The sequence below is a fragment of the Hevea brasiliensis genome, chromosome 1 (genome assembly GCF_030052815.1).
Source record: "Hevea brasiliensis isolate MT/VB/25A 57/8 chromosome 1, ASM3005281v1, whole genome shotgun sequence".
Classification (NCBI taxonomy): domain Eukaryota; kingdom Viridiplantae; phylum Streptophyta; class Magnoliopsida; order Malpighiales; family Euphorbiaceae; genus Hevea; species Hevea brasiliensis.
The window spans coordinates 117,150,367-117,162,981 of record NC_079493.1 but is presented as its reverse complement, the minus strand read 5'-3'; the positions used below and the strand labels follow the sequence as shown (position 1 = coordinate 117,162,981).

Here is a 12,615-nt window from a genome sequence, read left to right as displayed (position 1 = left end):
GGATCGGCTCTCGTATATGTACAGTTTGAATATTATTGGGTGTGTGTGCGCTCCAAATTACCTTTTTGCTGTTATGATGTGACTTGTATGGATATGTATGATGATGTTGCATTTCATTGTTAGGACACATTAGTTTTAGATAGCTATAGAAATTGCACTTAAAATTAGTAATTTACTCTCTGAGTCAAACGCTCATTCCTGTTCATCCTATTTTTTTCCAGGCTACAGGATGAGACCTTTTTCAGAATAACCTGCTCTTTTCTCGCAGGTTATCGATAATTACTTAATTGTATTATTATTCTCTAAATTTGTGATTTAGAACTCCGCATGTACTAGCATTAGTATTGATCTTATCATGAACTATATGAATTTAAATTTTTGTATTAATAAATGAAAATTTTTTATAATTTTTAAATAGTTTGTGAATGATGTAATAGGGTTGAGTTGGGCTCCCCTAATTTTAATTTTTTATAATTATTGGGTTAGGTTGGCCCGAAATAAAATTATAATAGTTAATTTAAATTATTTTATATACATATTGGGCCTAAATTGTGGGTTTGGTCCGCATGTACTAGCATTAGTATTGATCTTATCATGAACTATATGAATTTAAATTTTTGTATTAATAAATGAAAATTTTTTATAATTTTTAAATAGTTTGTGAATGATGTAATAGGGTTGAGTTGGACTCCCTTAATTTTAATTTTTTATAATTATTGGGTTAAGTTGGCCCGAAATAAAATTATAATAGTTAATTTAAATTATTTTATATACATGTTGGGCCTAAATTGTGGGTTTGGTCATGGGTTTAGGAACAGTAAGGCTTACTACAGGCCTCAGAGGCTTTATACCAGCTCAGGTAGTGCCGGTTCGGCCCATAGATTGGTTCGTTACACCAAATTTTTGAGATAAAGACTTAATTGAGTTGAGTTATGTTAAAATCTAACACTCATAATAGTTAATTACTTCATTCTTAAAAAAAAGAAATTATTAAACTCATTTCAGCCGAGAAAAGCTGATAGCATATGGTAAATTACAAAGCCAAGCAGCATTGAGACTTGATAGCATGATGAATAAATAATTATATAATTCATATTTTAATTTCTTTAAAATTTAAATTTAATTAACAATTTTATTTATTATTATTTATTTTTTCCTTCTAATTTTAGTGCATATATTTATTATTTAATATTTAAAATTATCATAGTTGAGCAAAATTTTTTCTTTAATTTTTTTATATTTACAGGACATATTATTATGATGAATATAATATATGTTAAAAATCAAAAAATTAGATATTTAAAGATAATGCTAGTAATTTTTCAATAATTTTGTGTACTCTTGTAATTGGTCTACATAAACAAATGGAAATAAATTTTAATAAATTTAAACTAATAATTTCACATGTAATAGGATATAGATCAATTATTAAGAGAATGTTATAGCACTTAAAAAAAAATATATTTATTGCATTCCCAAGAAAGTGTTAATGAAGTATTTGCAGCATTCTCTTTCTTATTTTTTATATATATACTTGAAAAATATAATAATTAAAATTAAGCTTTTATATATAATGATTAAAAGCATATATTAATTTTTTTACTAATTGAACTTTAAAAAATGTTAATTAGTATGATAATTACATTTGTATATTTATTTATAAATTATATAGAAGAACCACCTCACCTTGTATTAAAAAAAAAATACTATTCTAACAAAATTATTTAATAGTGCTAAAAAAATCATTATAGGTACTCTAAAAATACAAGAATGTCGATTAACTAAAAATTAAAATACTTATATGCTTAAAAAAAAATATTATTTGAAGTCAATCTAGGCTATAAAATCAAGTTTCTAAATTAAAAAGATTATTAAGATTTTTTAATTATCTATTTCTTGTTTTATTATTATTATTATTATTATTATTTGAAGGTTTTTCGATCTACTCGTAACTATTTATATTTCGAAATGCTAATTTCCTTTAGAAATAATTGCTAAAAATTTTTTGTTACTTTTCAAATGTTCATAATTTTATTCATTTATAAGAATTGTCGATTAAATTTTAAATTTTTTAATTTTTATCAATTTTATCACACCATTAATAAAACCATTATCTCATTAAAGAAGTTGTTACGTCAGATACCATAGAGACACTATGTTATGTGTCATGTCATTTTGCGATAGGGTATAATCGGTAACGGTTAGAAAGTATAAGCTTTAATTGATAATTTTTTTTTGTATGGGCATAATTGTAAAAATTTTATAAATAAAGGGTTTTTTTTTTGTTAATTTTTCCAATCCAATTTAATTTTTACAAAATTTTATATTACTTTTAAAATTGAGAGTTAGTTAACAATTTTAATTGTGTTGAAAATGCTTCAACACCACAATACAATAAAAGAAATGAGGATGAAAAATGAGATAACTAAAATGACATTAAAGGAAGTAATATAAAAAAATTTATAACATTTAAATATTGATATAAGAGTGGTTTTGAACATAATTAATAGCAAAAAAAAATTCATATAACCAATTTTAATTTGTTTTTGATATTTAATTATTATTATTATACATGATTTAATTAATTATACATAATTTTTATAGTAAATATTATGAAAAATTTGTTTTTTAGTCTTTAAATTATATTAGGGATGACAACATATAAAATAATCGTGAAAATTATCTATATAAAATTTATTTATAATTAATAATTTTTATTTTTAAATTTATTAATTTTTAGAAAAAATTGTTAAGGAAAACTTATATTTTTATTTTTTTTACAATTATACCATATATTAATTAAATTATTAATTAATCTATATATTTTCAATTATTACTAATTATACCCTATTATAAGTGTGATGTAATAGTTGACGTGATGTCTATATTAATAAAATAATGATTTTATTAACATCATGGTAAAATTGATAAAGATTAAAAAATTTAGGATTTAATTATAATTTTTATAATAGAGATAAAATAGTAAAAATTTGATGAAACAGTTTTTTTCTTTCACAATTATCCCTTTATTTTATTTAATGTTCCAAATAAATGATTTATAAGCATATATTGTTAGGGGTTATGTCAATTTCTATAGTTTGTGTGAACGCGATCTTGAGAAAATTAAGTAAATAGTAAATTTTGCGTCATTAAAGTTGCATTTATAAAATAAATATATATTATTAATTTAATATTATAATTAAATAAAAAAATAATTTATAAAAATATTTTTATATAAAAATTATTTTTACAAAATAAATAGAGATTAAGACCCTATTAAATATTAATTATTTTAATAACTATTAACTATGATTTAAAGTTTAATAAAAATAATTATTAAATTAGTTATTAAATATAAAATAGTGATATTATTTCATCGACTTTAGTTAAAATGCTCTCTCAATCTCTAAATATAAGAATATTTATATTAACTTTTAAGTCCGTAAACTTTAAAAATATGTTGACCTGTTTATTCATGATAATTTTTAGGTTTATAAATTAAGTTTATAAATTAAAAAAAAAATTAAGTTGGATCCAATTTTTTATTTTAGTATATATAAATCATATACTTATAAATTAATTTAAAAAAATATTTTACAATATTATTTTTATTTAATTTTTAAAATCTTATTATAAATCTCATTTAATATTATTTTTAATAATTTTAATAATAAATTTATTTATAAATTATTTTTTATTAAACACATTAATTTTTTATTTATCATTTATAAATATTTTAATTAAATACATAATTAATTAAATTTTTAAATATAAATATTTAAAAATTCAAATTAATTTATAAATTAATTTTTATAAATCATCAACTAATATAAATAAAAATAATAATAATATTTTAATTAAATTAAAATACAAACGCTATATTTCAAATTGTTGCTGAATACAGCCCAAAATTACGAGGAGACAAAATGGCTGACGCCCTTAAAACTAGCTTTCAGCCTCAGGGATAAAGTTAAATTTATATTTATAATTAAATTTTATTTTTAATTAAATCTTTTTATCATTTTAAATTTATTTCATAATCTAACATAGTGGAATTTTTAAAATAAAAAAACACATTAATAAAAATAAAAAAAATCATAAAAATTAACAAAGTAATTTTCTCCAAATGTTAATACTTTATTTAGTTTGAGAGAAATGAAGAGAATAGGAAAGAAAAGATATTTTATTTTTTTTATTTTTTTATTTAAATATTAATGTTATTTTTTTTAAAATTAATAGAATTTCTCCTTTTTTTTACAATTAATTAATGTTATTTTTTTCTAAATTAATATAAAATAGAGAAAAAAAATTTATAATAATATATTAAAATATTCTCCTATAGTATAATAAATATAAAAAATAATATAATAATTATTTTTTTTTCTATTTTTAAGAAAAAAATTACACCTTTTTTTCAATTTCAATAATCTATTAAAACAATAATAAAAAGTAAATTAATTTTTTTTTTACTTCATTTCTCTAGTTTAATTTATTTTCAATTCACTTACGCAATTAAGATCCAAACAAAGGGAAAAAATGTCCATTCAATAATAGTTTTCTTCTTTGGTATTTTTTTTTCCAACGTATTGAAGTGGGAATTGTGTGTAATTTTTTTTTTCCAACGTATTGAAGTGGGAACTGTGAAGTCTGCTGCATCTTCTGCAGCTCTCACTCACTCCATCATACGTAGCACGGAAATGGAAATGCGGGCACGAGAAAACGTGGAAATAAAAATATGGATACGGGAAAACGTAGAAATGAATATTAAGAAATGACATTTTAAAAAATATAAAAAATAGAAATATAAAAAATTATATAAATATAAAAAATATAAAAATATATTTATAAATAAATAATATATATATGTGTATTTATAGATTTAAAAATTTTAATTATAATAAATTTAAATATTAAAAAAAAGAAAAATAATGAAATTAATTAATTAAATTATTTATATATTTATAATTATAAATAATTAAAATAATAAATATTTAGAATAATAAAATTAATATTAAAATGTTGAAAATAAAGGTTGAAAGTTTTAATATAGTGAAAATTGAAAAAAAAAAAAATAATGATTAAAAAAAATTTTCAAATAGGAGATTCGGGCAAGGAGCAGAGCCTTGAAAAGGAGCAGCGCCATCGGGGAAGGGAGGCTGCTTGGCAGAGCATCGGATGGGGAAGGAAGCAGAGACCAGACCTCCCATCGCCGGCACGCTGCCCCACCAGGTACTCCTCCTCCTCTTCTTCTTCTTCTTCTTCTTTTTTCTTTGCCTTCTCCTTTCTTCCTGGAGGTGCAACTTTTTTTTTTTTTTTTTTTAAAGAAACGCGTGTCCGGCGAAGGAAACGCGTTTCCGATTTCAAGGAATTAAGGAAACGGCCTGGAGACGTTTCCTCGCCGTGTCCTAACGTTTCCGGCGAGGAAACGTTTCCAGAACGGGGAAACGCTCCCGCCTCCCGTTTCCGTGCATCCTAGTCTCCATCTCTCTTCTCCTCTGCTCTCTCACCTGCCCACATGGCGTCTGTTGTGCCACTTCATGTTAAGCCAATTAGACTTGCTTTTCTTTCTAAACTCCCTTCCAAACACTCCCACAAACCACCCAGAATTAGATGCACCGCCTCCGCCGCCATACTCTCCAAACGCTACTCCATCACTCTCCTTCCTGGCGATGGCATTAGCCCCGAAGTTATCTCCGTCGCCAAGAACGTCCTCAACCTTGCTGGCTCTCTCGAAGGTTTGCTTAACACTAATATTCTATCTGTTACTGAGATGACTAAGCACAGCAAGTGTAAAGTAAAAAGAGGGATTTGAAATTCTTACTATGTGTGTTTGCATTTTGTTTCTGCGCATTTCAGGCATTGAGTTTAGTTTCCAAGAGATGCCTATGGGTGGATCTGCTTTGGATTTGGTAGGAGTTCCATTGCCAGAGGAAACCCTTTCTGCCGCCAAGCAATCTGATGCAGTTCTTCTTGGAGCCATCGGAGGGTACTCATCAATTTTTTTTTTTATTTATTCAACCTTCATTTTGCTCAGAGTTTCGTTTAAAAAAAAAACGAAAATTATTTTATTTATTTATTTATTTTTTGAAAACAATTTATTTATTTATGTTTTTGTTCTCAGTTTTGTTGATTGTTAATTTAAGGTATAAATGGGATAATAATGAAAAACATTTGAAGCCGGAGACTGGGTTGCTTCAGCTCAGAGAAGGGCTCAAGGTCTTTGCAAATTTGAGGCCAGCTACTGTTTTAACCCAGGTAACATATTTGATTTTAGAGCAATGCTCATTTATTTATGGTATATTTGGCAATATAAAAAGAATAAGGGAAAAGACGGGAAATTGTAGAGCGAAAACAAGCAGAAAATTGAAGTTAGGGAACTTGTATTTGGAATTTAATCTAATTTCTTTTCATTTCCTTTATTTGTCTCTTCACTCCTTCACTATAAAGATAATGTTTCTGTTCTTTTGCTTCTCATTTAAACTCTCTTCCTATGTAATAAAAAATAAAACTTCTGTGGTGCATAGATTTTGCTGTACGAGAAAAGAAGCATACTCATGCAAAAAAGAATCCTGGAAATGGGGTAATTAAATCTTCCGCTGAAAAGATATTTACACTAAGAAAAAAAAAGCAATCAGAAATTCCTGGAAGAAATTTACAGGAGTATTTTTCTGAAAGGAACATGGTTATGTATTTTTATCTGTTGAATTCAAACTTCTTGTTGTCTTTTTATGGCTAGAGAGTTTCATATTAACGTAAACAATTCTGTGATGATCCAAAATTGGAGGTTGAATTCTTCATTATGGGATTGGTAATTTAGTAGTCAAATTATGTTGTAATTGGCATTTGTCTATGAAAGGGATAAGTCTTGAAATCAAGCTTTTTTACTCCTCACTCCAGAAATAAGTACAAAAAAATATATTGAAGATGTTTGTGCAATTGTCTTACCTACAATTATTTGGATTAATGTGTAAGCCAATAGGTCTTGAGATCTTGAATGCAAATAATGTGTTTTATCAAACTGATTTCTTGGCTTGATAAAGAAGCCTCTATAGAAAAAAATCAACTGGACATTTCATTATTTTAAAATATTAAAACTTTTTAATCAAGAAAAAAGGGATAAATGCTTCTATACTGATACCATCTGCATACTGCATGCCCTCTTTTATCTTATACCCATACCCTGCTTTTTAGTAGTATCATTTTCCTGTCTCTGTTAACGTCATTATGTCATGTTCACTCTTTCAGTTAGTGGATGCTTCAACTTTGAAAAAGGAGGTTGCTGAAGGCATTGATGTCATGGTTGTAAGGGAGCTTACTGGACGTTAGTTTGCTTTTAATTTAAATAGAATCTCTTTTTCTTTTAGTGTATGTGTGTGTGTGTGTGTTATATTTTAGGATTTTGTTTCAGTTCTTATGTTTGCAATAACAAAAATAGAGCATCATTTTTTCCCTTTTTTTTTTCCCTGGAAATAGGTATTTATTTTGGAAAACCAAGGTGATTTGGCACCAATGAATCTGGTGAGGAGTTTGGCTTCAATACTGAGGTGTATGCTGCATATGAGGTAGACTTCTGAAGTTCTTTGGGTTGGAAATTTCAATCCTAAATGCCTGGTTGGTCAAGCACAACTAGCTCATTTGAAAATAATACTCTCTTATGTTTTTAACTTCGCCTAAGTAGTTTGCGCTTAGTCGGTCCCAAGCCCGGATAAAGAAGGAGGATTGCGGTTGGTGACAATCAGCGTAAAAATTTCGTCCCAAAGTAATCACTTTAAATATCTAGTGTCAGTCCTTCAAGTAGATGGGGGATGTGAGGAGGATGTCAGTCATATGATTAAAGTCGGATGGTTGAAGTGGAGACGTGTCACGGGAGTTTTATGTGATCGTAAGATTCTCAATAAGTTGAAACGAAAATTTTACCGTACAGCCATACGACCGGCTATGTTATATGGTAGTGGGTGTTGGGCACTGAAAGAGTCGTATGCGTCTAAGATAAGAGTTGCAGAGATGAGAATGTTAAGGTGGATGAGTGGCCATATTAGACTAGATAAATTCCGTAATGAGAGTATTAGAGAAAAGGTAGGAGTGGTGCCAATTGAAGATAAGTTGAGAGAAGGGAGATTGAGGTGGTTTGGTCATGTGAAGCGTAGACATATGGAGGCTCCAGTTAGACAAGCAGAGCACATTAGGTTAGAGGATAGAAAGAAAAAAAGGGGTAGATCTAAATTGACTTGGAGGAGAGTAGTACAACATGACCTAGAAGCATTACATATTTATGAGGATTTAACCCAAAATCGTTTAGAGTGGAGAAAGCTAATCCATATAGCTGACCCCAAATTTTTGGGATAAAGGCTTAGTTGAGTTGAGTACTCTCTTATGTTTTTGCATTTTCCTTTCTACTGTTGCTAAAGAGGTAACAATGAAGAAGCTATAGCATGGAATTAAAATTTTGAGTAGAAAGGAAAATGCATCTTCATTGTTACCTCTTTAGCAACATTTTAATTAAGATAAACTGAACTTGATATTTTTTTAAAAATTGTAATTAAAAAAGTGGACGCTGTTATATAAGCATGTGCATTGTTCAAAATTTAATAATTTATTTGTTGATAAATTTATTTTTCAGTAAGCATATTTGAGTACACACTTGTTAATGTTTGGATTCTTCAACTCTTCATTTGACACTTGTCAGTGGAATTAAAAGATGTGTTGAATCGGTGTAGACATCTCAAATATCTAGTTAAGAAGATTAGTTGTGTCAAGAAATAGTAAGACAATGGCACTTTCATCTTACTTGGGTGTTCTTGCATATTATAATGATATCCTGTTCTTTTCATGCTTTGATTGACAAAAATTTATGGGGTTCTACTTTCCTCTTAAGGAAATGAATATTTGAAGTACACTTTTCAGTTTTCAGTGGGGATGTGTTTGTGTATTAATTAATTGTTTGAGCCCTTACACGAATATGCACATGTATGTATGTATGTTTTCATAAATGGTTGCAAAATCTGTTGGCAAGATGCATTTCTTGGATACGTCCAGCTATGTTTTATTAGTAAGGCAGTAAAACTCTAGTCACTCTGTTAAGGAGTAGTGAATTTTGAATATCATATTTGTCCTTTTTTATACATTGGAAATTCATAAATAGCTGATATATTATGAATTTTTGCGTGAAATGTGTTTTTATTGTTTATTCTAACTTGTTTTATTAATTATTCCATAAATGATTGGTTAATGTGGAAAGAAACTTGGACCAGGTTGATCGCATTGCTCGTGTTGCATTTGAGACTGCTAGGAAGCGACATGGAAAACTCTGCTCTGTTGGCAAAGCGAATGTCTTGGAGGCATGTTGAATAAAAGGAACCTCTTTTTGTTTTTCTATTTTTTTAATTCATTTGCTTATAATTTGTTATTATCGCTGATAATGGGATTTGACATGAGGCACAATGCTAACCTTAGTATTTTGCATAATAACTAAATATTTATTTTACTGGGTCTTAATCAGTGAATTTTATAGTGAAATCAGCTTTTTTATTTGGGTATATGGACCTGGAGTTACCTTACAAAATCCATTAGTGTGGTTTTATCGTGTAAATTTCTAGGCATCAATGTTTTGGAGGAAAAGAGTAATGGCCATTGCAGCAGAATATCCTGATGTCGAGCTCTCACACTTGTATGTTGACAATGCTGCAATGCAGCTTGTTTGCAGTCCCAAACAGGTCAGAAAAATTTACTTATGCTTCATTTGTTTGATGCTTTAGGAAATTTAGAGGAATGAGAAAGGGAAATTGTATAGGTGATAATATTAGGAATCTTGACAATGTTATTGCAGTTTGATACAATTGTGACAAATAACATATTTGGTGATATTCTATCTGATGAGGCATCGATGATTACCGGAAGTATAGGGATGCTGCCATCGGCTAGTCTTGGCGCATCGGTATGGTTTTTGCTGAGTGATGTTTTAGAAAGATTTCTTGTAGTGTCTTCAATTTTTTTTTCCCTTATATTGTCTGACAATATTAAAGCTTCATTTCATTGACAATGTGTTTTCATTGACACAGGGACCTGGACTTTTTGAACCAATTCATGGTTCTGCTCCTGACATTGCTGGACAGGTTGAATTGACTTTTTCTTTAAGTATACTCTATTCTTTTATATAGTTCCAAAGAGAGAGAGAGAGAGAGAGAGAGAGAGAGAGAGATGAGAGACAACAGCCAAACATGGTTTATAATGTGAAATCTTACTTTAATGTATAGGATAAGGCAAACCCATTGGCAACGGTGCTTAGTGCTGCAATGCTTTTGAAATATGGTCTAGGGGAAGAAAAAGCTGCAAAGAGAATTGAGAATGCAGTTTTGGATACCCTGAATAATGGGTTTCGTACGGGTGACATATACTCTGCTGGAATTGTATGTGCCTTCTCAACTCCACAATCTATTTTCTTTATACGTTTGGAGATTTTTTTTTTTTTTTTTTACTTCAAATTTCTTGCTAATATGTTGGAATTGTTTTGGAGAGCAAGAACTGAAAAGTTTGAGATATTGTTTAGATGTTATTTTTTAGTTAATTTTCTTCATCTCTTTCCTGGCCCCTTGTTAATGAATTGGAGCAGATGAAAGCAGCTTGTGTCAACTTCTTTTTGAAAGATAAGTGAGGAAATTATCTTGAAACTTCAAGTTTCACATCAGCTAATTTTCCTTGCAATTTCATCACTTTTTCCCATTTTATTGAAACAATGTTTATTTGACATGTCAACATGAATTATTTTTCACCGCTCTTATCTTTTCTCATTCCTATTCCTTTGGGCATCATTTTATGTCCCTGGTCTCCAAGACTCCAACCTGCCAGTATTCATCAAATCAATGAACATAGATGTTTGTGCGTGCTCATTTGTTTCTAAAGTGTTGTGATCTCTGAACTGGGTGAGAATCATCAAGTTGAAGCTCTAACAAGTTAACCTGAATGCCTGGTATGGTGAGAATTTTTTGCGTGGGCAATGAGAAATGCATGTTTATATGGGCAAAAGGACATCTTTTATATTTTGGGCTGTTGCAATTTTGCTATGATTTATGGGGATTGGAGAGGGGCACAATTATCAAGTTTGAGAACAAATATGTGGTATTAGGGTGGTTGAGCAAAAGATCTCAACATGGTTTCACAGCTACATGCAATTTCATAATTAAAAATTCACCGAGTTGTTGGTTCAGCTGTAGAGTCGCTAATAGCCATATATAAAAGCTAATGAGAAAAATAGCAACTATAGTATGACAAAAATAGCCATGTATAGATGTTTATCAATTGAAGTTTCCTGCAAAATATTAACTGGGGGACAAGAAAATATTCGTGCAAATATTATTTAGGGATTCCCTCCCTGTGAATGTTGTGTTATTTGTCCTTCTGGCTGAGTTTTAATGGACTTCCTTTTGCAGAAATTGGTGGGATGCAAAGAAATGGGTGAGGAAGTGCTGAAATCAGTAGACTCCCATGTTCTAACTGCTGTTTAACACGGGACCATATTACCACAAAATTCAGGAGCTGAATACGTTTTCACTGTTGATCGTCTGTCTTAAGCATCTGGTGATGTGCAATGGAAAAAGATGTTCTGTTTTCTGCCCACAATTTTTAGTTGCCAGCTTTTGAATAGGTATTGTATATTTTTGGGCGTCATTACTGTGGCCAGAAAGATGCTGCAAGAGGAGAACAAAGTTAAAAGTCATTGCATTGCACTGATAGAGATTTTTATCAACACTCTGGTTTAAGGATACCTGTTGTATCAAGAACGACTGCTAACTTGTGGAAAATAAATTACCTGTTTTCAGATCGATATGATGCCCCCAGTTAGACAAATCCATCCATTATCTGTAGCAAATTTAGCATCTGAGTACTGACCTTATGTCCTAATCTTATGTTATCCTTTGGGACAAATCACCATGTGTGGCTCTCTGCTCTCTATTAAAGATGAATGGTTTTCATTTAATCCAACTGTTTTGCATTAAAATAATGTGTGAAAATCTTACAAAAAAAAAATAAATAAATAATGTGCGAAAATTGATGGATGATCACAGTTATTATTAGATTTTCAAGAAATAATCACCTGAAGCGGTTCGGTTTTATTTATTTTTCCTCCTTGTGAATGTAATTAATATCTTTGAAAGGTAACGTGGTTTCTATATATTTTTTTACTGTCTTGTTCTATTATATTAGTTTTTTAATGTGTTGAAAATTTTAAATGGAAAAGAGTGTTATGAGTAAACTTAGTACATTATAAATTTAAGGATTAATTACTAAAATAATCTTAAAATTTGATAATTTTTAATTAAATTTTGAAATTTACATAGCTGTTAAATAAATTTTAATGTTTCATTGATATCTTGAATTAATACGGTTAAAAAATTATTAGCATACTTAATGAGAGTTTCACGTCAACTATCATACTTAGTAGTTCACTGATAATTGAGTTAATTTTTGAAACATTAATTAAATGGAATGTTAAATTGATAATTATATAAATTTTAGAGTTTAATTATAAAAATTAATAAATTTTATTTTTTTTAATAAATTTTAATTTGAAATTTTTTATGTAACTTTTACAATAATAATATGATAATTAATGTGAAA

General features: G+C 28.5%; 1 long non-coding RNA gene and 1 pseudogene across 1 annotated transcript; one reads left to right on the top strand and one right to left on the bottom strand.

Moving 5' to 3' along the window:
- Positions 1-5,052: 5,052 nt before the first annotated feature.
- On the top strand, positions 5,053-11,821 carry LOC110646551 (3-isopropylmalate dehydrogenase, chloroplastic-like; annotated as a pseudogene).
- On the bottom strand, positions 11,169-11,975 carry LOC110666832 (uncharacterized). The gene is made up of 2 exons (XR_002497212.2): positions 11,807-11,975; positions 11,169-11,684 (listed from the first exon to the last, which is right to left on the bottom strand). It is a non-coding gene; the product is annotated as an uncharacterized LOC110666832 (long non-coding RNA).
- Positions 11,976-12,615: the final 640 nt, after the last annotated feature.